The sequence below is a fragment of the Lactuca saligna genome, chromosome 5 (genome assembly GCF_052625555.1).
Source record: "Lactuca saligna cultivar CGN05327 chromosome 5, ASM5262555v1, whole genome shotgun sequence".
NCBI classification, from domain to species: Eukaryota; Viridiplantae; Streptophyta; class Magnoliopsida; order Asterales; family Asteraceae; genus Lactuca; species Lactuca saligna.
Genome location: NC_136421.1, coordinates 34,647,275 through 34,672,266, shown reverse-complemented (window position 1 = coordinate 34,672,266; position 24,992 = coordinate 34,647,275). Strand labels below are relative to the sequence as shown.

The window sequence follows — 24,992 nt, the reverse complement described above, 5'->3', positions numbered from 1 at the left end:
TTCTTAATGGTAAGCTTGTTGACTTCTCGATAGTCGATGAACATATGAAATGATCCGTCTTTCTTCTTGACGAACAAGACCGGTGCTCCTTATGGGTAGGAGTTTGGTCTAACAAATCATTTATTAAGAGGTTCGTTAAGTTAACCAGAGCGTTCCTGCATCTCTGTTGGAGCTGGACGATAAGGCGATTTAGCTACACGGGTAGTTCCTGAAATTAAGTCGATTCGAAACTCGACTTGACGTTGTGGTGGTAATCCTGATCGTTCTTCTAGAAAAATTTCGGGAAGGTCGCGTACTTCTGGGATATCATTTGGTGTTCTTTGCTTTAATCCTAAAAACTATTAGGTAGGTTAGAAGGGTGTGGAACCACTTGCATGGGTACTTCTGAAGGGTTTTGCGTTATGGGTCGGAAGAATTTTATCTAACGGTTGTTTAAGGGAAGAGTTCTTTTCATCTAGCACATAAAATTTACATGGTAAGAACCAAGCCAAACCATGTCGATGATGATGTCGTAACTTCATGATGATTTTAATATCATGTTGGTCTAGAAGAAGAAAAGATTACTAGGATGAAGAACTAACCTTGGTATCAATACTACAAACCTTGTTGTATCACAAATTACAAGTACAAACCAAACGAGCGTCCTGATAATTTAAAAAAATGAACTTTTGTGAAGTAATCCTTACTAGGTCTTTTTATTGCTCGATGTGTGCAAGAAGGTATAATTATGATGTAACATGTAAAATTCTGTAAAATCTCAGGGGTCTAATTATTGAGGTTTAGATACGTACCAAAATTTCCTAGTAAAGTTCCTTGTTGCTTTTTCATGTTCCGTTGTTACACTCCCCCTGTTCCATGTCATTCCTCTCTGTTGGGCAGTCCCTCTTGAAGTGTCCTATTTCACCACAAAGGTGGCATATTAGATTGGCTCCCATATTGGTGGTTCAAGTGATGAGCTCGACCAGGGTCATACAAAAATGAGTCATGTGCCCCTTCTTGTTGCATCTATCACAATGCAACACTCGGAAGACTCCATAATGATGGTAGTTGTACTTACTGCAGTATGGGAGGTTTCCTAGGTACGGTGTAGTCGGTGTTGGGATAGCAGGGATGATGGGGATATTGACTGCCCAACTTGATGCCCTTTTGAAGGTCCTTGAGTTGAACTACACCCTTTCTCGTTCTCAAACTTTCATTTCAAGATATTAGGTTTGAGGTCTGGAGTGTCTTTACAAACAGGCACTCGTTGTTGTACTTGGTTATCACCGTGCTTGGGGTTGTTGATAACATTTCCATTAACACTTTTGTTGTTAGCATTTAGATGAGTCATGACGGCTGCTACTGCAGCTGTGACCGCAGCTTGAAAAGTATTCAAATCTATCTGAAGAGTTGGTGCTTTGCCAGTGGTTTGGTTACATTTCTTCGGAGGCATGATTTTTTTATATGATAATAAAATGAGTTTGTGAGAGATTATGGTTGACTCTAGATTTCTTCTAATCATTCGTGCGAATGTAAGTTTTTCGTTTTGTTATATTGTTCTCGATGATTCGACCTACACCCCTATGATGCAGTCCTGATAAAGAGTAGAAGAAAGTTTCTAAAATGGTTACTGGACGAGTGTTATCCAACTAAATCATCTTTGGTTGGAGGTATAATGCTTTCCACTTTTGTAATGATTTGAAAGTGATACATGATGTAGTCTACACAAGGTAGACTTATGAATTTGAGATTTATTCACTCTCGACTGGAATTATATATCAGATATATTGCTATTAGCCATAATGGAAAGATGATAAGCTTAAAACCTAATGCGAGAAATGTAATCAGTAATCACTAAGTGGCATTAGTAGTCATTACTATGACGAAGGGGGTATTCAAGCACTTTGCATGGAACAGACATGGTTTTTCTTTGGTTCTATGATTAATCCGAGCGGTAATGGTTCATTCTCCCTTGGTATCTACATCGTATCCTTGTCTTCTGTAGGCACATGGAATTTATGTGTCGTCTTACTTCCTATTCTGACACGAATCCCCATTACTTCATAATAGAGAGTTCGAATCCCGGAAGTCCACACGAACTTTTCGAGTTTCTGTGTCGTCTTACTTCCAATTCCAACATCGATCCCCATTACTTCATCATGGAGAGTTCGAATCCTGGAAATTTACGCGAACTTTTCCTCAGTGTCTTTAACAAGGTAACAACATGTTGTGGTTTCTATAGTTTCATCTTGGTTGCGAATACAGACAGTGTTAATTTCTGAGGTAGCATCTTTCAACTAAGTTTTCAAAGATGGATATAATGATAAGAATGCAAGAGTGAGAATAATGAAAGTGATCCATGAACTCAGTCACCATAGTTTAATCATTAAATGAGAGTGTGATTTTGGTAGATTTCTAACAATATATGGATGTAACTATTTGGACAAAGATTTCCCTAGGAGATTAGACGTTTTCCGATGTCATTGGTAGCAAAGATGTGATAAGTTCGGGAAAATTAACCTTGGAGTAGGTCTTACTTCACCTTAGAATTGAGCAAATTTTGACAGTACAAAGGCCTAACCAACTAAAAGTTCAAGGTCCAAACATAAGCATAAAATTAATACTAGAGTATTTACATAGACCTAAATTATATCCAAAAGAGAGAGTAGAGTAGACTCTACTTGCGGCGAGAATTGCTAGAATGAGTCCTTGATTCTGCCAGACGACGCTCCATGTCCAGCATATGTCTTTCAAACGTTGCCTGGCGACTTCAAAGTTCCTTGACTTCAGCTTGGGTTGTAGTTAGTTCTCTCTGCAGGTTCACATTCTAGTTTAGGGTTCTTCCTTAAGCAGCCTCTAGATGGTGAATGCGAACTGCATTGACTCCCGCATCGGCATCAACCTCTATGACCCAGTTAACGGCTGCCCTTCCCTATTTCTCATTACGAGCAACCCTGTGAACCTTAACAAGCAGGATTCTGTCTGCTGAGCCGCCATCGTTGCGATTGTAGAAGCTTTGGTCTTTGTTGTAGGTTAAGGTTTGACCTTGCTCGTGACTCCATCTTTTCAAAATTTCTACCCACAGGGGTGTGGGGCCTTGAAATCCTGGTCGAGGGTTAGGATTTGGGATAGGAGTCACCAGTGGTAGATAACTGACTTCTGGCTCGGAGTTAGAATCTTCTGGGAAATTTTATGCGGAATCGTCATCTAATGGAATTGCATGATTGTCTTATGGCTTTGCATCGGTCCATCCACCATTACCTTGGTGGGGAAAGTATGAGTCGCCGGGGAGATAGGATCCAGCCATGAAATCTAAGTGAGGAAAGGGATGTAAGAAATATCTAATAGACGTACTACTTAGATAATTATTGGATGATCCTTACTAGTTACTTCAATACCTACGCAGTGCATACCAACCATGTGTAACCAAGATAGAATAGACCTTCGAATAAGTGATCCTAACTCTAACTCCACAACCAAACAAGGAACATGAAGTAAATCAAAGATTATAGATTCTGAGTCTATGATACCCTAGTCACATATAACCTTAATGTATCCACTCAGCAACTATTGACCTACTAATAAAGACCTTTTTGTTCTTAAATAAGTAATTATAGAAACACAAAATACTACTATAGTATTTTAAATTTGTAAGTTTGATTCTAGTGTTTTCTTTAGAAAGTTTCTGACTTGTTGCTCGCTATGATTATTCCCCGACATACATTGGTTGTATCTCGGATAAATATAGTTGATTAGGCTATATTCATCCTATATATGATTACATATTCTGAGGCCTAATCATAGTGTCAAACTTGTCTTAATGCTTTTGTATAGTTTTGACTAGGATACTAGACCATTGCATGCATGTACGTATACTTTTATAACACTAACATTTTAATTTATTAAAAGTATAGTTTGTGAAAAACATTTTGTCATAGAGTTTTAGTCCCTTTGCATTATAGTTTGTATATATCTTATGCGGTTCGATATACTTAGTTCACTATAAACAATGCTCTGATACCAATTTGTCGCGCCCCCAAAACAGAATGACGGAAACATTCGGGGGTGGATGACTTCACGTAGTATCATAACAGTTAAGTATTTGTAAAGAAATTAAATACAACCATCACAAATATATTTTAAAAGTTACATTGTTGAATGTAATACATGTTTCAAAGTAAATTACAATATGAAGATTTAGTAAGTTTTGAAACTGACGCCTTAGCGTCACTTCCCCAAAAGCTGGTGTTTACTTGTATTACTGAATCCCTGAGAAATACAAATAGTTTTGAAAAAGTGTTAACAATTAAGTTGGTGAGTACATAAGCATTTTTGTATAGGAATAGTATGCCCTTTTAGTATAAAGAAATTCGAGCTTGTTTCTAGAAAATCCAATATTTTCCATAATTGAGTGGTGGTTTTAAAAGTCCCAAAAACCGGAATGCATAAGTATTTTCCATACCTAAAATAGTATAAGTAGATATATATATATATATATATATATATATATATATATATATATATATATATATATATATATATATATAATCAATAAGGCGTTTAATAGCCCCGTAAACCAAGATGTATTAATACTCCATGTGAGTTTTTATAACCGTGCCATTGCCCAGACTACCTGTAACAACGTTCTTCAGGAGTTGGAATGATATGACGTTTGTCACCCCAGACCTGCCAGTCTAACTCTAGCTAACAGTTTAGGTGCGAGATTGTCAATCCCTTCTAGATCTATACACAAGTATCACGCTTTCCCTACAAGAGATTATGGCTTATAAAATAGGACTTAATCTGTGAACTAAAAGGTTCGATGAATCCAGATATCTCACAAAATTTAGTATCAATAGGTTTACGTATGAAAAGTCCATTTTTCTTGTAAATATAAGTATTTCCTCTTTTGTTTATAATATGTGAAACTATCATGAATAACTCGTAAACTACACCTATTATAGTTTTTCAAAAAAGTGTGTTTCATTTGAATGATAAACCTTGGTGTATTACCAACTTTGCATGTAAAGTAGTCTACAATGTTAGTAGTAACGTTATTTTACGTATTTAACATCTATACATAAGATGTAGGTAAAACATTAGAACTTATATGTAACGATTTGTATTTTAACATACGTTTTTCTTGCGTTTCACTTGTATTCCCCCCACCCCCCCTTAAAACATAGAAAAGACGTAAAAATATAGGGGTATGAACTCACTTGATAAATGGTGATTTAGACAACGTTTCGTTTCTAGGAATGATCTTTCTCATCTTATCCCTGAGTTTCTGGTGAAGAACTGGGCTTCGTGCAGGCAATACATTACCGGGAACTTCGGAGCTTCAGACCTTCGTTGCAGCTTGGATACGTAACTGGGGCTTTGAGGTAGCTTAGAGGGGCTAAAGAGGTGTTTGATGGTGAAAGAGTTGAGAGAAAAGCAACCAAACCCGGGCAGCCTCGTATCATATTTATAGGAGGGGAGCCTGGCCTCGTACGCTGGGTGTACTCCGAAGTACGTAGGGCGTTCTTCGTACGTTGGGCGTACTGCTGTTCGCAGTGTGTACTTCATGCCTGGCACCTTCATCAATCTCCGATCTTCAGATGGGACGTGGTACATGGGTATAGGGGAGACGTGGCTGATCCGAGGCACCGTATGGCGTACATTGGGCGTACTCAATCGGTTTGAGTGCCCAAATCCTCTAAACTGTGTAACCTTCGCATATGAGCTCCATTTTTGTTGTTATTTATATCCACGCGTAGGTGAGATTATACTCTACAACTTTCGTTTAAATTTCGTCGGCTATTTTGAAATTTATTTTTAATGTTATATTTTTAACAGGCCGAGACTGGAAAAGTCTGTTAAAAATCCATAACTTCTTCATCCAATGTCCATTTTCGTCTGTCTTTTTACCGTTGTACTACTATTGTCCAGATCTTCAGTTTTCATTTTGGTTGTGTCGGCTAAATATCGCTCGATCTCTATTTCAAGTTTTTAGCTATTTACCATTACTCTGAAATTTAGAAAAATCATAACTTCCTCATACGAAGTCAGATTTTGACGTTGTTTTTATGTAAGTTCACGGTTTGATGATATTTACGACATTCATTTAGGTACCTAAGGCTAAAAAGTATTTTTCTGAGATTTTTGTTTTACGCTTAACAGTGTTTTACCGGTTTTGTTGCGGATTTTCGATTGCTCATAACTTCTTCGTTATAACTCGGATTTTTGTGTTCTTTTCATTTCTGAAAACCTTGTCACGATATCTATTACTTTATGCAACCCAATTGAGACCTTTGAAAATTTTATTTTTGACGCTATTTTTATTATATCAAAAGTAGATTACAAAGCCATGACTTTTAGGTCATTAGATGGACTCGAAATATCAGGTTGTCATATTTCCTTATATGAAATCGACATCATTACTGTAGTTGCTTGTTTATGCATCACGGCTATACATAATTAAGATCTTATAGCCTGAGAATGTTTAGTTTGGACTTATTTCCTGTTCTTTTTTAATGAAGGGCTTAGGGTAGGATTAGGTATTCGAAAGTCTATAGGGTCCAATGTTATGTATGGTTAGCATACAGGAGTGCTGCAGGGTTGGCAGAAGTTTCATGGATGGGTTGTGTGAGGCCGGTAGGTTAGTTATGAGATAGTTATCCTTCCTCTAGGAGTGAGGATTGAGCGACCACTATGTACATGTATAATTTTAGGGTGTTGTGGTGATACTTGAGACATATATGGGTAGGTGTGGAAGGTAGTATGGGCCCATACTATTGAAAGCACAAGACCCATACACGTAGCAAGGAAGCAACAACCCCCAAGGTTAAGTTGGCAGTTAGTTCCCTATTATTTATGTAATTTATCTGATATCTTCTGGGTGTATTTTAAGAATGGTGGTTACACGGCGTTTTGTGACTGTATCTGGATCAGGATCTAGGCAGGGCGATCAGGAGGCCCCGACAGCGCCAGAGATTATCAGCCAGGGTGGGCCGGTATTAATAAAGGATCGTGTCAGGGAGATCATCCGCGAGGAGGTGGTCGAGATTTTCCAGGGTCAGATTTTCGAGATGTTTGGGTCTATTAAGACCGCTATGATGGACTACTTTGATGACAGATATGCAGCCATTGTTGAGACGGCTGACACAGTAGCTACAATGGCACGGGGAGGAGCTGGCCGAGCTTTTTCAGTACCGGGACTTCGATAACACAAAGCCCCTAACATTAAATGGGACTCAGATCCGATGATAGCCATGAGGTGGTTGTATGACGTGTAGGGATGTTTGTTCACGTACTCATGTCCTACTGTCAAGAAGGTAAGATGAGCCTTGAACTTCCTGAAGTCTGGGGCAAAGGATTGGTGGAGATTGATGACTGGGTCGTATACGGATGACCAGAGAGCTGCGGTTACTTGGGAGCAGTTTAGAGATATGTTTTGCACTCGCTACATTCCTCGGGTCGAGCGTGAGCAATTGTCACAGGAGTTCTTGGATCTGAGACAGGGTACGGAGTCAGTGACGGAGATCACCCACAAGTTTACCGAGAGGGAGATGTTTTGCCCGGAGTTTTCTTCGGAGCAGGCTCAGATGACACATTATCTAAGCATGCTCAAAACTGACATCCATCAGTTTGTTTCCACCCAGTAATGTGATACACTGTTGGACTTATAGGAGGCCGCTAGGCGGCGTGAGTTGGAGATTGAGCTGTAATTGAGTGAGTAGCGGCAGGCCTTAGCATAGTCACATCCGGCGCTAAAGCGGTCTTATACTGCTGGTACTAGATCTTGGGGACATCTAGGCCGCACTTGTGGGAAGTGTGGAAAGGCTTATTTGGGACTTTCCAATCAGGGAGCGGATACCACCGATGTGGCAAGAAGGGCCATCTAGTCAAGGATTGCAGGCAGCAGACTCCGACTCCCGGAGTCAGACTTTGTTACCATTGTGAGCAAGTGGGCCATATAAAATCCCAGTGCCCCCTACTAGCCGCCAAGTCGGTGCAGGCACCCACACCAACTACACTGAGGATTACTGACGGGAAGCAGGGTAAGGTGGATCCCCCGAGGGCTCAAGGACGTTCCTTCCAGCTCACAGCGGAGGAGGCCAGAGGAGCACCGGATGTGGTTGCTTGTATGTTTCTATCCTTTCTCTTATTGATTATATATTTTTTATGCTTATATGTTGTACCTGTGATTAGGTACGTTTTTATTGAACTCCTTTCCTGCATTGGTTTGATTTGACTCAGGGGCGAGTCGGTCGTTTGTATCTTATGCGTTTAGTGGGGAGTTCAGTGCCAGTAGGAGAGCTAGAGTGTCTGTTGCGAGTCTCTATCACAAACAGACATGGGGTTTTCGCCACTTCGGTCTACAGGGGTGTGAGTTAGAGATCTTCGGGGTATCTTTTCTGATCGACTTGATTCCGATCCCGATGGGGGATGTGTGTGTGATTATGGGGATGGAATGGCTTAGTCGATTCGGCGTCATGATCGACTGCAAGGGTCAGCGGGTAGTGGTTCGAACCCCATGTGAGGGAGATTTGATTGTCTATGGTGAGGGTACCAGAGTGGGATTAGGGTTTTGTTCAGCCGCCAGGATCAGACAGTATATTCAGCATGGGTATGTGGGTTTTCTAGTGTATGTGGTGGATACGCGAGCAAGGTATCAGATTTTAGTCTCAGAGGTTCCAGTGATGAAGGAGTTCGCGGATGTGTTTCTGGAGGAGTTACCAGGGATACCTCCGGAGAGGCAAGTCGAGTTTCGGATCGACCTGGTGCCAGGTGCGACCCCTATTTGCAGGGCATCGTACTAATTGGCGCCATTAGAGATACAAGAGTTGTCATCACAGCTACAAGAACTGCTGGGCAATCAGTTTATTCGTCCAAGCAGTTCCCCGTGGGGAGCACCGATACTCTTCGTCAGGAAGAAGGATGGTTCGCACTGAATTTGCATTGATTATCCGGAGTTGAACAAGCTGACGGTGAAGAACTGTTATCCACTCCCGAGGATAGATGATCTCTTTGATCAGTTGCAGAGAACATCCTGGTTCTCCAAGATAGACCTGAGGTGAGGGTACCATCAGGTCAGAGTTAGAGAGGAGGATGTGGAGAAGACTGTGTTCCGAACTCATTATGGAAATTACGAGTTTGTGGTGATGCCGTTTGAGCTCACCAACGTGCCAACAGTGTTTATGATCCTGATGAATCGGGTTTGAAGACCGATGCTTGATCTCTCGGTCATCATGTTTATAGATGATATCTTGGTATATTTCAAGACCCTAGAGCATCATGAGGAGCACCTATGAGAGTTATTGGGAGTTTTGAGGCGAGAATGGCTTTATGCCAAGTTCTTGAAGTGCAAGTTTTGGTTACAAGTGGTCCAGCTCCTAGGACACCTCGTTAACAAATAGGGGATTTTTTGGTCGACACGGCCAAAATCGAGGCAGTTATGCAGTGGGAGGTTCCGAAATCTCCCTCAGACATTAGGAGTTTTCTGGGATTATCAGGGTACTACCAGAGATTCGTACAAAATTTCTCGAAGATTGCAGTACCCCTCACTCATCTGACGAGGAAGGGGGTGGATTTTTGGTGGGGCCCCGAGTAGCAAAGGGCATTTGAGACCCTCCGACAGCGACTATGTGAGGCTCCAGTCTTGACTCTCCTAGAGGGAGTTGAGGATATTGTATTGTTTTGTGATGCATCCATCACGGGACTGGGGACAGTCCTCACGTAGAGATAACGGGCGATAGCCTATGCATCGCGGCAGCTGAATCCGCATGAGACGAGATACCCTACTCATGATCTAGAGTTGGGAGCGGTGGTATTCACTCTCAAGATTTGGAAGCATTACCTTTATGGGATCTGTTATACCATATACACGGATCACAAGAGCCTGATACACATCATGGATCAGCCGAACCTGAATATAAGACAATGTACGTGGCTAGACGTAGTCAATGACTACGACAGTGAGATCCTTTACCACCCATGTAAAGTGAACATGGTGGCGGATGCTTTGAGCCGCAATTCAGCTGGGTCTTCCATACAATCAACATGTATGAGGATATCAGTTGCTTTTCCACTCGTGAGTTTGTTTAGAGTGGCTCATGCTGAGGGCATACGACCAGAGAACTAGAAACTAGAGAGGATCAGGGGTGAGAACACCCGATTTGTGCAGGATAGTCGAGGATTCTTTACCCGATGCGGTCGGGTATGGGTTCTAAAGTCAAGTGGAGTCAGGCAGACGGTTATGGAGGAGGCTCATAAGTGTCACTTCTCTATTCACCTGGGAACCACCAAGATATACTAGGATTTGAGTTTGAGCTACTAATGGTCATGCATGAAACGAGAAATTGTTTGGTAAGGCAAGAGGTGCTTAACCTGCAGGATGGTCAAGGTCAAGCATCAAAGGCCGCATGGCAAGCTACAGCCTCTAGAGATTCCCATGTGGAAATGGGAACATTTAACGATGGACTTCATTACCAAGTTGCCGAGGACAACAAAGGCATATGATTCTATATGGGTCATCGTGGATCGATTGACCAAGAGTGCCCGTTTACTGGCCATTCGGGAGAGTTCGTCAGTCAAGAAGTTGGCCGACATGTATGTCCGTGAGATCGTTGCTCGCCACGGAGTTCCAGTCTCTATTGTTTCCGACGGTGATGTTAGATTCCCCTTTTGCTTTTGGAAGAAGTTCCACGAGGAGCTAGGCACACGGCTACATTTTAGTACATCATATCATTTGCAGATCGAGGGATAGAGCGAGCGGACTATACAGACCCTCGAGGACATGTTGAGGGCTTGTGTCATAGATTATGATGGGAGCTGGGATTACCATCTACCCCTTGCAGAGTTTGCCTACAATAATAGATGTCATTCTAGTATTGGTGCCCCGCCTTTTGAGCTGTTGTATGGGCGGAGATGTCGCACCTTGGTCTGTTAGGGTGAGGTTGGTCATAGAGTGATGGGGTGGATAGAGGTAGTTTTACAAACTACTGAGAATATTCAACATATTAGATAGCGATTGCAGACTGCACCAAGTAGATAGAAGAGTTACACCTACTGACGCCAATCAGAGTTAGAGTTCCAGGTCGGTGACACGGTACTCCTAAAGGTCTCACCCTAGAAGGGTGTGATCCGCTTCAAGAAGAGGGGGAAGTTGGGTCCCCGATATATCGGGCCATTCAGGTTCATTGCTAGGGTTGGAAAGGTAGCTTATAGATTAGAACTTCATGAGGAACTCAATCAGATCCACAAAACTTTTCATGTTTTGCAATTGCAAAAGTGCATATTGGACGAGGAGACCGTAGTATCATTGGAAGACATTCAGGTCGACGAACGCCTGTGTAGCACCTGGTTCCCGGTACGTACTCCTTGCTATTTACATTTTTAAAACAATGCATTTTGCCTTGGACTCGGGGTGTTGATGGGCAAACCCGCCTAGTAGGAGTGGGATAAGGCACGGGAATTCGACCTTGGTCTCGGCGAGTCGGTCCTCGAACTCGGCGAGTAGACCCTGTTTGGGAAAAAACCCTAATCCGGGTGTTTGCACCCTATTTAAATGCTCTAACTTGGCCTCCTTTGTCCCTAACACTTCCAGAGAGCAGTTGAGCGAGACCCTAGCCCCCATATAGTTGTTGAGAGTGTTTTTGGCCTTGTAAAGAAGGTTTAGAGCTTAGAAGAAAAAAGAGGTGGTTGAAGAGTGCAAGGAAAGGAGTAGATCCGAAATCTACTCAGGGAGAAGCTTGCATTCAGGTAGAAAAGTCCCTTCCTTGATCTTTAGGTCATTAGTTACCATTTTTGTCCCAATTTGGTGGTTTTCAAGCCCTAAAACACCAAACTCCATGTGTTGTGCTTAATGATCCGTAAGGACTTCAGATCTAGACTTATTGGATGAATTAGAAGCATAAAGTTTTTGTGGTTGTGATTGAGATCCCCATTAAGTGTATAACCTCATTAAGAGTTTGGTTTTGGCCTTATGAGCTTATAGGGCCATGCATGCACGTAAAGTTTGCAACTTTACGTGATAAGCATGCTCAAGGAACATGGAACTGTGGTTTTGAGGTGTTGCATGTCTCATATTTGGCCTATATGGGAAATGGGTCACAAGGACTCGGCGAGTTCCATGAGGATGGCCTTAGACTAGACGAGTTGGATGAGCAACTTGGCGAGTCCTATGAAGATTTCCTGGAACTCTGCGAGTTGTTCTTCAAACTCGGCGATTCGGGTCGTGAGTCTGTTCAACCATCCCAAGTAATGAATTAAGGGTGATTCAGTGAGTAGGAAGAAGGACTGGTCGAGTAGACTAGGTTAATAAGAGAAGGACTCGACGAGTCTATGCCATGACTCGGCGAGTCCAGTCAAATGGACATTGACTTTGACCAAGGAGTTGACCTTGGACCAAGGGAGGGTCAGTCTTTTGACCTAAGAGTATTTATGGGTGTTTAACCTATGTTTATGATTTATAGCCGGAGGATTTGCGATTCAGCAGTCAGGCGCTCATCAAGCAGACTTCAATAGCTACTTTCGAGGTGAGTTACCTTCCAGTAACGGTGGATCTAAGGCCACAATGCCGGCCCACCAGTGGGAGACGTATGATAGATGATTGTCTTTGTGATATCATCTAGGTTTGCTACTACCTGATATGTTATATGCTAGCATGATATGTTGTATGTGATAGTAGTAGAGTTTGGTTGTTAGGACCGCAGGGTAGTCAGACACCCCAGGTACGTCTGGTAGTATGTGATGATATGTTTGCATGCTGGCTTGTTATGTTATATGCGATAGAGGTAGTAGGAGGGGACCAGTCCCTGAGTTCGGTTGTTAGGACCGAAGGGTAGCTCAGGCACCCCAGATATGTCTGGTAATATGTTATGTTATGTTATATGTGATAGTAGAAGTTGGGGGGTGAAATAGTCCCCGAGGTTCGGTTGTTAGGACTGAAGGGTAGTTAGCACCCCAGAACGGCTTGACATGGGTAGTTAGCACCCCAGAATGACTTGACACGGGTAGGTCGGCACCCCAGAATGGTCGTATCGGGTAGGTCGGGCACCCCAGAATTGCCTGGCAGTATGTATGCTATGTGATTATATGGTATGTGGTATAGTGGGGGAAATCACTAAGCTTCGTGCTTATGGTTTTCAGTTGTTGTTTCAGGTACCTCTTCTGTCAAGGGGAAGGAGTTGGCGCGGTAGCGGCACATCACACACGCTCTTTTGATTTCCGCACCAAGAGTCATTCTGGGATTTTGTACTCTAACATTTTTCATGTTTTATGTTTTGGTTTACGGCCACGGGACATGATTTATCAAATAATATGATCGTGTGATATTTTGTTACAAACGTTTTTTTTAAATCGCTTAATTAAAAACGAAATTTTTGGCTCGTATTTTTGGGATGTTTCAAGTTGGTATCAGAGCCCTGGTTTGAGGGATTGGGACACACCTTCGGGGGTGTCTGGACTCAAATCGAGGGATTAAAGTAATGTGAAAAAGAAAATGTTTTCTAAGAGTTTTTAAGAAGGAACGAAGTGTATGATGTGCGTGACCGGCCGAGCTCAAGTAAGTATTCCCCAAAGTACCCATACAAGCTTATGTTATGTTTATCAGTTTCAGTAGAACAGCATGCTAGAATAGGACCAAGGATCTAGGAGTGATACCTTATGTGCCTAATTTATGTGCTTCAGTGTATGAAAATTGCATGCTAGAATTGAGTAGACAACAGTAGGATAACTTGTTAGGGTTATGCCTGATTGTATGAGTTTAGCACTGTATACTAGTTTAGTCTCTCTCTATGAGAGTGGAGTTGCTTGAGAATGTTTCCTTTTGTCTGAATGTTGCTTGCTCCGTGCTTCGTGGGACTCTGAGCAATAGGAGTTAGCCATTAGGTGAATACGTTACGTCACATGTGATCAGGGTTGAATAATCTTAGAGTGCTGGATTTGGCCCTATTGCGCAACTCTTGTTTGAGTCTAACCGTTGTAGGGACGAGTCTAATACCCGAAGGATTATCTGAGCCTCATAACATTAGGTGAATACATCATGTCACATGTGATGGTATTCATGTAATGGTTAAGTGGCATTACTCAGAGGCCTTCAGCAGTTGAGAACCGGGTAGGGTGGAGTCAGAGATTTCCCTAGGGCAAGCCTAGGATAAGTATAGCGGTGATCAACAGTAGTGTAAGGGATCTGGTGGAGTCGAGGCAGTCCTTGAAGAAGGTACAGATAGATGTGGAAGGTAGTATGGGCCTGTACTACTGGAAGCAGAGGATTCGTACCCGAACCAAGGAAAGCCAAGATAAGATCGGGGAACTTGTAGTAGAGGTGATCCCTCAAGAGGTATCAGTATCACTAACGGGTGTTATTTATGTATTGCAGAATGGTGGTACTACGTCCGAGGCTGACAGTTGGTAGTTCAGGAGAGGGATCGGGTTTGGGATCAGGTCCGAGCCAGTAGATGAGAGGCTACGTGAGTTCATCGCATAAGATATAACAGAGGCATACTTGAGTCGACCCCCATCATCTTCGGGTCGATCAAGGAGGGGATAGATGAGTTGATGGAGGATCGCCTCAGGGCGTTCAGGAGCGACATGGCATCTGGCCAGTCGGGATCTCGCACACTATCCTTTAAGGACTTCAGGGGAAGTGGTGCGCCCGATTTTCATGGGGCAAAGGACCCCATAGCTGCCAGGCGATGGATTGCAGACATTGAGTTTACACAGTTGACTAGCTTCTGCCCTGAGGGGTCGAAGGTGAGGTTTGCAGCAGGGTGTTTACGAGATCGAGCTAGGGATTGGTGGAACTCCGTTGGTGACTCGTTGGGAGCCACAAGAAGGCCAATTTCCCTCAGTTGAGGATTGTACCGCCCCTGCACCTATGATACATACGTCTGAGTTGCTGTGTTTTCACTGCAACCAGAGGGTCCACAAGAAGGCCAGTTGCCCTCAGTTGACAACACCCGCGCCAATAAAGGCACCAGCTTCAGCGACCCTGCGGATCACTGATGGCCGGCAGGGCAAGGCAGAGGCTCCAGTGGTGAGGAGCCGGGCATTTCAGCTGACTACCAAGGAGGCACGCGCACCCGATGTGGTGATGGGTATGATTCTTTCCCTCTATTTCATTTTCATGTTGTTATGTTATTGATATGTGCTCTGTGTATATGCTTTAGGATCGTTGTGTGTGAACGGTATCCCTGTTCAGGTGTTTTTTGACTTGGGTGCTACCCGATCGTTTGTTTCTCTTGCGCTTAGCAAGAAGTTTACTGAGTCTTCACGCATGTTGGATTGCCCTTTAGAGGTAGAGATCGCTGATGATCGATCGGTGCGGGCATCAGCGGTGTTCGGAGATTGTGTTTTGAGATTATTCAAGGAGCGCTACTTGGTGGATTTGGTTCCCATTCCGTTGCGTGGGAACAAGGTGATTATAGGCATGGATTGGTTGAGCCCTAATAGGGCGGTGATAGATTGCACACAACAGCTAGTGCGAATCAGGACCCCAAGTGGGGGAGAGTTGGTGATCCACGGTGAGAGGCCACAACGTGAACCCACAGTATGTTCAGCAGCGAGAGCCAGGCGCTACCTTCAGCAGGGTTGCGCGGGATATGTCGCGTATGTTGTGGATACCCGGGAGGCGGGTAAGGCGACGGTGAACGAGGTTCCAGTGGTGCGAGACTACGCCGATGTGTTCCCGGAGGAGCTTCCTGGAATACCTCCAGAGCGACAGGTAGAGTTTAGGATCGACCTAGTCCCTGGTGCGGCTCCGATAGCCAAGGCATCGTATCAGTTGGCTCCTCCTGAGATGCAGGAGTTGTCTACACAGCTACAGGAGCTGTTAGACAAGGGATTCCTTAGACCGAGCAGTTCACCCTGGGGAGCCCCGATCCTGTTTGTGAAAAGGAAGGACGGGTCGCATCGGATGTTTATAGATTACCGGGAGCTGAACAAGGTAACGGTGAAGAACCGTTACCCGCTCCAGAGGATTGACAACCTCTTTGATCAGTTGCAGGGAGCATCTTGGTTCTCCAAGATCGATTTGCGTTCGAGTTATCATCATATGAGGGTCATAGAGGAGGATGTGCAGAAGACTGCGTTTCGGATGCGTTATGGCAATTATGAGTTTGTGTTGACGTCGTTCGGGCTCACCAATTCTCATGTCGCGTTCATGGACCTCATGAACCGCGTATGCAGACCGATGCTGGATCGATCTGTGATAGTTTTCATTGATGATATCTTGGTTTATTCCAACATGCAGGAGGAGCACGAGGAGCATCTCAGAGAGGTTTTGGAGACTCTGAGGAGGGAGAGCTTGTACGCTAAGTTCTCCAAGTGCGAGTTCTGGTTGCGCGAGGTTTAATTCCTTGGGAACCTAGTCAACCAGAATGGTAAACTGGTTTACTCAGCCAAGATAGAGGCCGTGATGAGATGGGAGGTTCCGAAGTCTCCATCCGAGATTCGGAGTTTCCTAGGTTTAGCGGGATACTATCGGAGATTCATTCAGGACTTCTCCAAGATAGTCGTATCCCTGACACGGTTGACTAAGAAAGCTGTAGTCTTTCGATGGGGGCCTGAGCAGCAGGCAGCATTCGAGGTTCTGAGACAAAGATTGTGCGAGGCACCAATCTTAGCCCTGCCAGAGGGCGTGGAGGATTTTGTGGTATATTGTGGCGCGTCCATTTCAGGGTTGGGTGCGGTGCTGATGCAGAGAGGGCACGTCATAGCCTACGTTTCGAGGAAGCTGAAGCCTCACAAGGCGAACTACCCGACGCATGATTTAGAGTTGGGAGCGGTGGTCTTCGCCCTCCAGATTTAAAGACATTACCTCTACGGGGTTCGATGTACCATTTACACGAACCACAAGAGTTTGAGGTACCTCATGGACCAGCTGAATTTGAACATGAGGCAGCGCCGGTGGCTTGATGTGGTGAAGGATTATGATTGTGAGATCCTTTACCACCCGGGGAAGGCCAATGTGGTGGCTAATGCGCTTAGCCGCAAGGCGACACCGATCAGGGATATTTGCATGCAGATGAAAGTGGTGACTCCGCTTTTGGAGTGGATTCGGGAGGCCCAGCAGAAGGCCCTGAAGGAGGAACATCAGAAGAGTGAGCGCATAGTGGTTGAGGTTTCCTCCTTCGACTATGATAGCAGGGGATTATTGACATTACATCGTAGGGTATGGGTGCGATACCTCGGAGGCATACGCCAGATCTTGATGGAGGATGCGCATAAATTCCGATTCTCCATTCATCCCGGGGCGACGAAGATGTATAGGGATCATCTTCTGGACTATTGGTGGTCCTGCATGAAGTGGGATGTGGCTTGGTATGTCGAGCAGTGCTTGACTTGCAGGAAGGTTAAGGCCGAGCATTAGAGACCGCACGGCAAGATGCAGCCGTTGGATATCCCATTGTGGAAATGGGAAGATATTATGATGGATTTTATCACAAAGCTTCCCAGGACCACGCGAGGAGTGGATTCTATATGGGTCATCGTGGGTCAATTGACCAAGAGCGCCCATTTTATACCGATTCAGGAGAGCATCTCAGCCGAGAAATTGGTCGATATCTATATCAGGGAGATAGTGGCGCGGCACGGGGTGTCAGTATCAGTTTTTTCATATAGAGATGTGCGTTTTACTTCTAGGTTTTGGAAGAAGTTTCATGATGAGTTGGACACTTGTCTGCATTTTAGCATTGCCTTCCACCCGCAGACAGATAGTCAGAGTGAGCGGCCCATCCAGACTCTTGAGGATATGTTGCGGGCATGCGTGCTAGATTTCGGTGGTAGTTGGGATACTTATCTTCCTTTAGCTGAGTTCTCATACAACAATAGCTACCAAACGAGTATTGACCGTCCTCCTTTCGAGATGTTATACGGACGGAGATGCAGGACCCCGATATGTTGGGGAGAGGTTGGCCAGAGGGTCATGGGAAGCACCGAAGTGGTGCTCCAGACAACAGAGAAGATTCAAGAGGTCCAGAGCAGGCTTCAGACTGCTCAGAGTCGGCAGAAAAGTTACGCCGACAAGCGCCGTTCAGACTTGGAATTCCAAGTCGGGGATATGGTTCTTCTGAAAGTGTCTCCATGGAAAGGCGTCATCTGATTCAGAAAGCGGGGTAAGCTAGGCCCAAGGTACATCAGGCCATTCAGGGTTTTAGCCCGGGTGGGCAAGGTGACATATAAGCTGGATCTGCTAGCCGAGCTCAGTCAGATCCACAACAACTTTCATGTCTCCCAGCTGCAAAAGTGCCTCGTGGATGATTCAGCGGTGGAGCCGTTGGAGGATATACAGGTTGATGACAGTCTGAATTGCATTGAGCACCCAGTCGCAATCCTCGACCGGAAGTCGAAGGATCTAAGGAACAAGAGGGTGGAGCTAGTGAAAGTGCAATGGCAGCACCGCAAGGGTTCAGAATGGACTTGGGAGCCGGTGGAAGAAATGATGAAGCATTACCCCGAGCTGTTTTAGGATCGAGCAGCAGACTTCGAGGATGAAGTCTAAAATTAGTGGGTGAGATTTGTAGCACCTGGTTCTTGGTATGTAAAATTTATCTAAGTATTTGTCATTTTTAGCCTTGGACTCGGCGAGTTGTAGGTCCGACTCGCCGAGTAGGGAGGGGGTCCGGGAACACGTTTAAGTTGGCGACTCGGCGAGTCCACATTCTAGACTCAGCGAGTCCCCGTTGTCTGATGAAACCCTAAATTTCAAGGGTTTGCACCCTATTTAAGCCTTCTTATCTGCCCCAAGCTCGCCCCCTTCACCTCCCCCCCAGAGCCTTATACTTCGTTTAAGTTGGTTCCTTATGAGATTGAAGCATTTTGGTGTGTTTTCTTGAAGATTTGGAGAGGGAAGGAGAGTAGATCAAGAAGAGAAGAAGGAGGCCATGCTTATTGGTGTTATATCAGTGATTTACTTGAGGTATAACTCATTTTCCCTCTGTTTTCATGCTTGTTGTCCCTTGTAGCTCCATGAAAGTCTTTCTCGAGCCTTTCCCCAAGCTTGTTTGTGTATTAGAGTGGATGATAAGTTGTTTAGCCTCTAGATCTAGGCATGATTGAGCTCCAGGAGCTTGGATCTACAGCCTTAATGGAACCATAGTGCATGAAAGCCCTTGATCTACCCTTTTGGTGCATTTTGAGCCCTAAAACTCTCATGGGTGTTTATTTACACGTAAAGTTGGAAACTTTACGTGTAAACCAGGCCCTAGGAACCCAGATCTATGAATGGCATGGGCTGGATTCAAACAAAATCGCGTGTATACTATTTGCATGTGGCAGACTTGGCGAGTTGTTCATCTGACTCGGGGAGTCGAGTCGCGAGTCCCCGAGTTTTACCCCTTTTCGTGTTTGCGGGTTGGAGTAGTGAGTCATAGGGTGTGACTCAGTGGGTTGGAAGCCAGACTCACTCATGTAGTAACTCGGCGAGTCAAGGCCATGACTCGACGAGTTCAAGGCAATCTTATTGCCTCAAGAACGGACTCGGCGAGTTGTTCATACAACTCGGCGAGTCTAAGCATAGAGTGTTCTTTAGATGAAGACGAACTTAACGAGTTGTTCATACAACTCGGCGAGTAGAATGAAGAACGTTGGGTCATCAACTTAGAAGGAAAACTCATCGAGTCAATGCCAAACTCGACGAGTAGAGATGGGTTAGTGGTCAGACAAAGGGATAGGGACTCGGTGAGTTGACAAGCCAACTCGGCGAGTCAGGTCAACTGGAAGTTGACTTTGACTTTGACTCATGGTTTGGTTAAGGGTAAATGGTCAGTTTACCCTGAGGTCGGTTAGCAGTATTTGACTAAGTGTTTGGTGGGAATTGAAGCCGGAGGATTTCCGGAGCAGCAGCAGCAGACAGACCGTTCCCACACAGATCAGCAGCTACAAGGTGAGTTACATTCCACTAGCGATGGGTCTAAGGCTACAATGTCGGCCCGCCAATAAAATTGTATGATAGATGTTTGTCTCTGTGATATTCATCTAGGATTGCTGCTACCTGTGATGTGCTAATGTGCTAGTAAGATATGATGATATGCGCTAATGACAGTAGGGGGAGATAGTCCCCAGAATATCGGTCGATAGGGCCGAAGGGGCGGTCATGCCCAACCATGCTAGATAGATTATGTGATATATGTGCTATGTGGTAGTAGTAGGGGTGAAATAATCCCCAGTATCCGGTCGAGAGGACCGAAGGGGAGGCCAGCTCCCAGATATCCTAGTCAGTATCCGGTCGAGAGGACCGAAGGGGAGGTCAGCTCCCAGATAGACTAGTCTGTATCCGGTTGAGAGGACCGAAGGGGTAGGTCGGGCACCCAGATATGCCTGACAATATATGCATGATATGTGATTGTATGGTATGTGGTGTGTTGGGGGAACTCACTAAGCTTCGTGCTTATAGTTTTTAGTTTTGGTTTCAGGTACCTTTTCTTCGAAGGGGAAAGAGTCGGCGCGGTAGCGGCCCATCACGCACATGCTTCGTATTCTGCACTATGAAATCTTCCTGGGGATTTTTACTCGGATATTATTATGTTTTATGAAAATGTTTTTCCAGACATGCGATATCTTTATAGAATATTATGATCGGTAAACGTTTTATTTCGAATGTTTTGTTAAGTATATGTTTTCAAAAACGAAATTTTTTGCTCGTATTTTTGGGTTGTTACAGTAAATAGCATTTCGATATAAACATTTATTACAACAACAAAAAAAAAAAAAGCAAACTAAGATTCTAAAAGAATCATTAAATCTAAAGTGCAATTACCATTTATTATGACAGAGTATATATCACATTTTAAATTTTAGCAGAATGCACAATATGGTTTGTAATTCTAACAAAATAATCAAGACAATAAAGATCTTGGATTCTCTGTCAGATTTGTAGCATATACCACAATAATCGATTGAGTTGGGACTATAATCGATTGAGTTGGGACTATATATTATTCAAGATCAAGATCCAAACTTAATGACATGCTATTCTGACTAGTAATAGATAATATAAGGGTATGTATTTAATTTTACTCTAAATAGGTTACACTATGAAGTAAGATAAGAAAGTTGTAATAATAAGTATTAGTTATTTGTGATTCCATCAATTGATCAACCGTTATGGTTGGTTATATATATATATATATATATATATATATATATATATATATATATATATATATATATATATATATATATATATATATATATATATATATATATATATATATATATATATTAGTTTATAACTCGTGGGAACCACAGTTACAAAATTAATTAAAGTAAAAACTCAAAATTATTAATCAATTATTTTAAATAAATTATTAATTAAGAGATGTTTTTACTAGTTATATGAAATTATAATCGTTGATTCAAATAAATATGTAAAATTAATTTTTAATATATATTAGATATTTTTTATTTGTAAATTAATGAAAACAATAATATAAATTTAAATTTTAAATTTAAAATAGAGAATAAATACATTGACAAATAGCATCACATTAATGATGATGTCTAATAAATTTAAAATAAAGAATTAATAGATTGACAAGTGTCAACACATTAATTAAGAAATATAATATGATGACACATGGCAAAACAACTACTCTTTTATTAATATAGATATGAAATTATAATCGTTGATTCAAATAAATATGTAAAATTAATTTTTAATATATGTTAGATATTTTTTTTATTTGTAAATTAATGAAAACAATAATATAAATTTAAATTTTAAATTTTAAAATTTAAATTTAAAATAGAGAATAAATAAATTGACAAATAGCATCACATTAATGATGATGTCTAATAAATTTAAAATAAAGAATTAATAGATTGACAAGCATCAACACATTAATTAAGAAGTATAATATGATGAAAAATGATAAAACAACTACTCTTTTATTAGTATATATATATATATATATATATATATATATATATATATATTGAAACAAATCAATTAGGAAACTTAGAATCATCAGTTTGAATAGGAAAATAAAGAAAACGACTTAGGATTCTATTGGAAACTAAGAACATAAACAAAAAAAGTTCCAACCAAATTAGAGGGTTTGAAATCATCTCTGTCATTTGCTTTTTTTTTTCCTTCATCCCCATAATCTGGTTTAGGGTTAGAAATCATGTAGAAGAAAGATTAACATTTACTCACCAGATTATAGGTTCCAATCAATAAAGCTTCATTGAGACTATGTTGCATAGGTGAACCATTAATCAAAACTCAAGGAAGAAGGGTAGGATGCATTCTACTACTGCTAGGAGGGTAGACACATCATGAGCAGTAGGGTTATTATTGGTATCCTTCAATCTTTGATATATGAATCATATATAAGAAAAGGGTAAAAAACGTACTATGTGTGATTCCTCGATGTATTGAAGAGATGAAGGCGGTATAGTCTACCAACAGCGATGGTTAAGGAGCTGCGGTAAAGGGATAGTTAATGTGAGGCAGTGATTTTTGTTGTCGATATATGGGAAAATGTTAGGTCAAAGGTAATTACAAGGGGATGATTTACAAGGTTTTAAACTGATTTCTTTCATTTAAATGGGTATTAAATGTTTTCAACATTTACTAAAATTGAATATAATAAAAATTATTACTATACCCTTAAATTTTTATTAATTATTTAATATTCCTAAATTTTGATTGGTCCATACATACACAATAGATGTACTGAACATATGAACCTGTATATATATATATATATATATATATATATATATATATATATATATATATATATATATATATATATATATATTTCACACCTTAAAAAATAGTTTTAAAACCCATTTCTCATTTAAACGTATTTTATATGTATTATTAAATACATGTATAAAAATGTTTAAATAAAAAAGTGCTTTAAAACCCTTTTTAAGGTATAGAAATATATAAATGCGTTTTTTATATTTATTTATTATAATTATACATATTTTTTATTTATGTGTGTGTATATATATATATATATATATATATATATATATATATATATATATATATATATATATATGTGTGTGTGTGTGTGTGTGTGTATGTATATTTGTGTGTGTATTTAAAATGCGTTTATACAAGTACTTATTTATTAATATTAATAGGAAATAGCAACAAACTTTAGAATGTTTTACATATACTCTGTATCAATCACTTCCTGACATGACAAAGCCCTCTTAGAACGTCATGTCGGGCCAAGTTAGCATGGATCGACCCTATGAAGATATGTTTTATACATTGAATCATATCATTGCGAATATGTATTTATCAAGCTAAATATAAAAGAATATGGTCATCTAGAAATTAATGAAATTTATTTAAATTGAAATAGAAAAAACTATTTATATAGTTTAAAAATATTCAACGCAAACAAACTAACAATCAATTATTTGACCTTAAATATAAATATATTGAATGACTAACTAAGTAAATATTGGCAATTTGGGCGATGAGTTAAGAAACACTTGTATATTGTTGCATCAAACATAAAGTACCAAATTTCTGTACAACCTTTGTCCTGTATTCACATAAGTTGTTGTATACGATATGATTTTCTATTATCAAATTATAATTCATGCCTGAAAAGGCACGTCAAATATGGTTATAGAACTATCAAGAATCAAAAGTATAACCTTTTTATAATCTTCCTTTTTACACCATAAAAAGTAAAGCTACATGTATGTATCCCTGTAGAATTTAATTTTTTCTCGGTAAAAAACTGAAAGCACAAAGACCATTTTGTAATTCACTTAAAATTAGAAAAGTGATTACCTCAGTTGATTCTTCTGCAATACTCATGGCATACCCGATCCCTTTAGCTGACCAAAACAAAATATTAAACAAACATCAAAACGTAAAAGAAAAAAAAATATACATTAAAATGAATTTTATGTTGTTTCATTTTCGATTTTCACTATATCATGTGACAAATCAAGTAATGCTAGATTATTGCTTTATCAAAACCATGGCTAGAATCTCAGATCTCATACTATTCACCTAAACATATTATAAACAAATGAAATAAGTAATTTCCTTATCATTTTTGTTTCATGTGTAGTGAAAAATATAAAAAATTACCTTCATTCCACCCATGGCAGAACAATCAAAACACCACATCGGGTTTTACTAATCTCAGACATCGATGATTCGGTTCTATCCCACGAAGCCTACAACCGTATAAAAAATCTCAATTTTACTGTATTGCAAACAACTACATGATACATATTGAAAAAAACATGAAAACCTTTATTATCCCTAAAACCCGACATCATCATATACAAATAGTGAAAAAAACTAGAACATAGTGGTTATTGCTTACTTGGAAATCAATAAGATAACATACCAATCGCACAACACTGAAACCTGCAAAAAAAAAAAAAAAAAAAAAAAAAAAAACTCCAATAAAAATAAATTGAATACAAAAAAAATATTAGTGTTTGTAAAAATAGATGTGTGTAATAGTAACACAATCACTTTATGACTTTTATTCGCATTATATATATATATATATATATATATATATATATATATATATATATATATATATATATATATATATATATATATATATATATATATATATATATATATATATATAACGTCCGTCTCTCGAGGTATTAATTATTTAATTTTTCTTAAATTATAATTGGGCCTAGTATGGAAGAAAAAGAATATTGGATTTGGATTTATGCACTTGGGCCGCCCATAAGACGTACGTGGGGCGTAGCCTGAGTGTATGCGGGGCGTAGCGGACCGTGGTTGGAATCGGGAACGCGCACACTTACGCGTAGCGTACCACTAGGTACGCGCAACGTAAGTGAGTAGATAAGAAAACCCTAATTTAAGGGTTTAATACCTATATAAACCCCATTATAGCCTCCCTCTGGATTATAACTAGTCTCCTCACCCCCAAGAAAACCCTAGCATGTCCTTACTCTCTATTTTGTGTGATTTTGCTCTTTGTGAGAGTTTTTAGTGAGGAAGAAGTTGTGAAGAAGGAAAGCAAAGGTTGGACAAGAAGCTTGAGCTCATA

At 41.0% G+C, this 24,992-nt stretch overlaps 1 long non-coding RNA gene across 1 annotated transcript; it reads right to left on the bottom strand.

Annotated features, from left to right (window-relative positions):
- Positions 1–4,080: 4,080 nt before the first annotated feature.
- Positions 4,081–24,176, bottom strand: LOC145044986 (uncharacterized). The gene is made up of 3 exons (XR_013681747.1): positions 24,038–24,176; positions 23,732–23,778; positions 4,081–4,248 (listed from the first exon to the last, which is right to left on the bottom strand). It is a non-coding gene; the product is annotated as an uncharacterized LOC145044986 (long non-coding RNA).
- Positions 24,177–24,992: the final 816 nt, after the last annotated feature.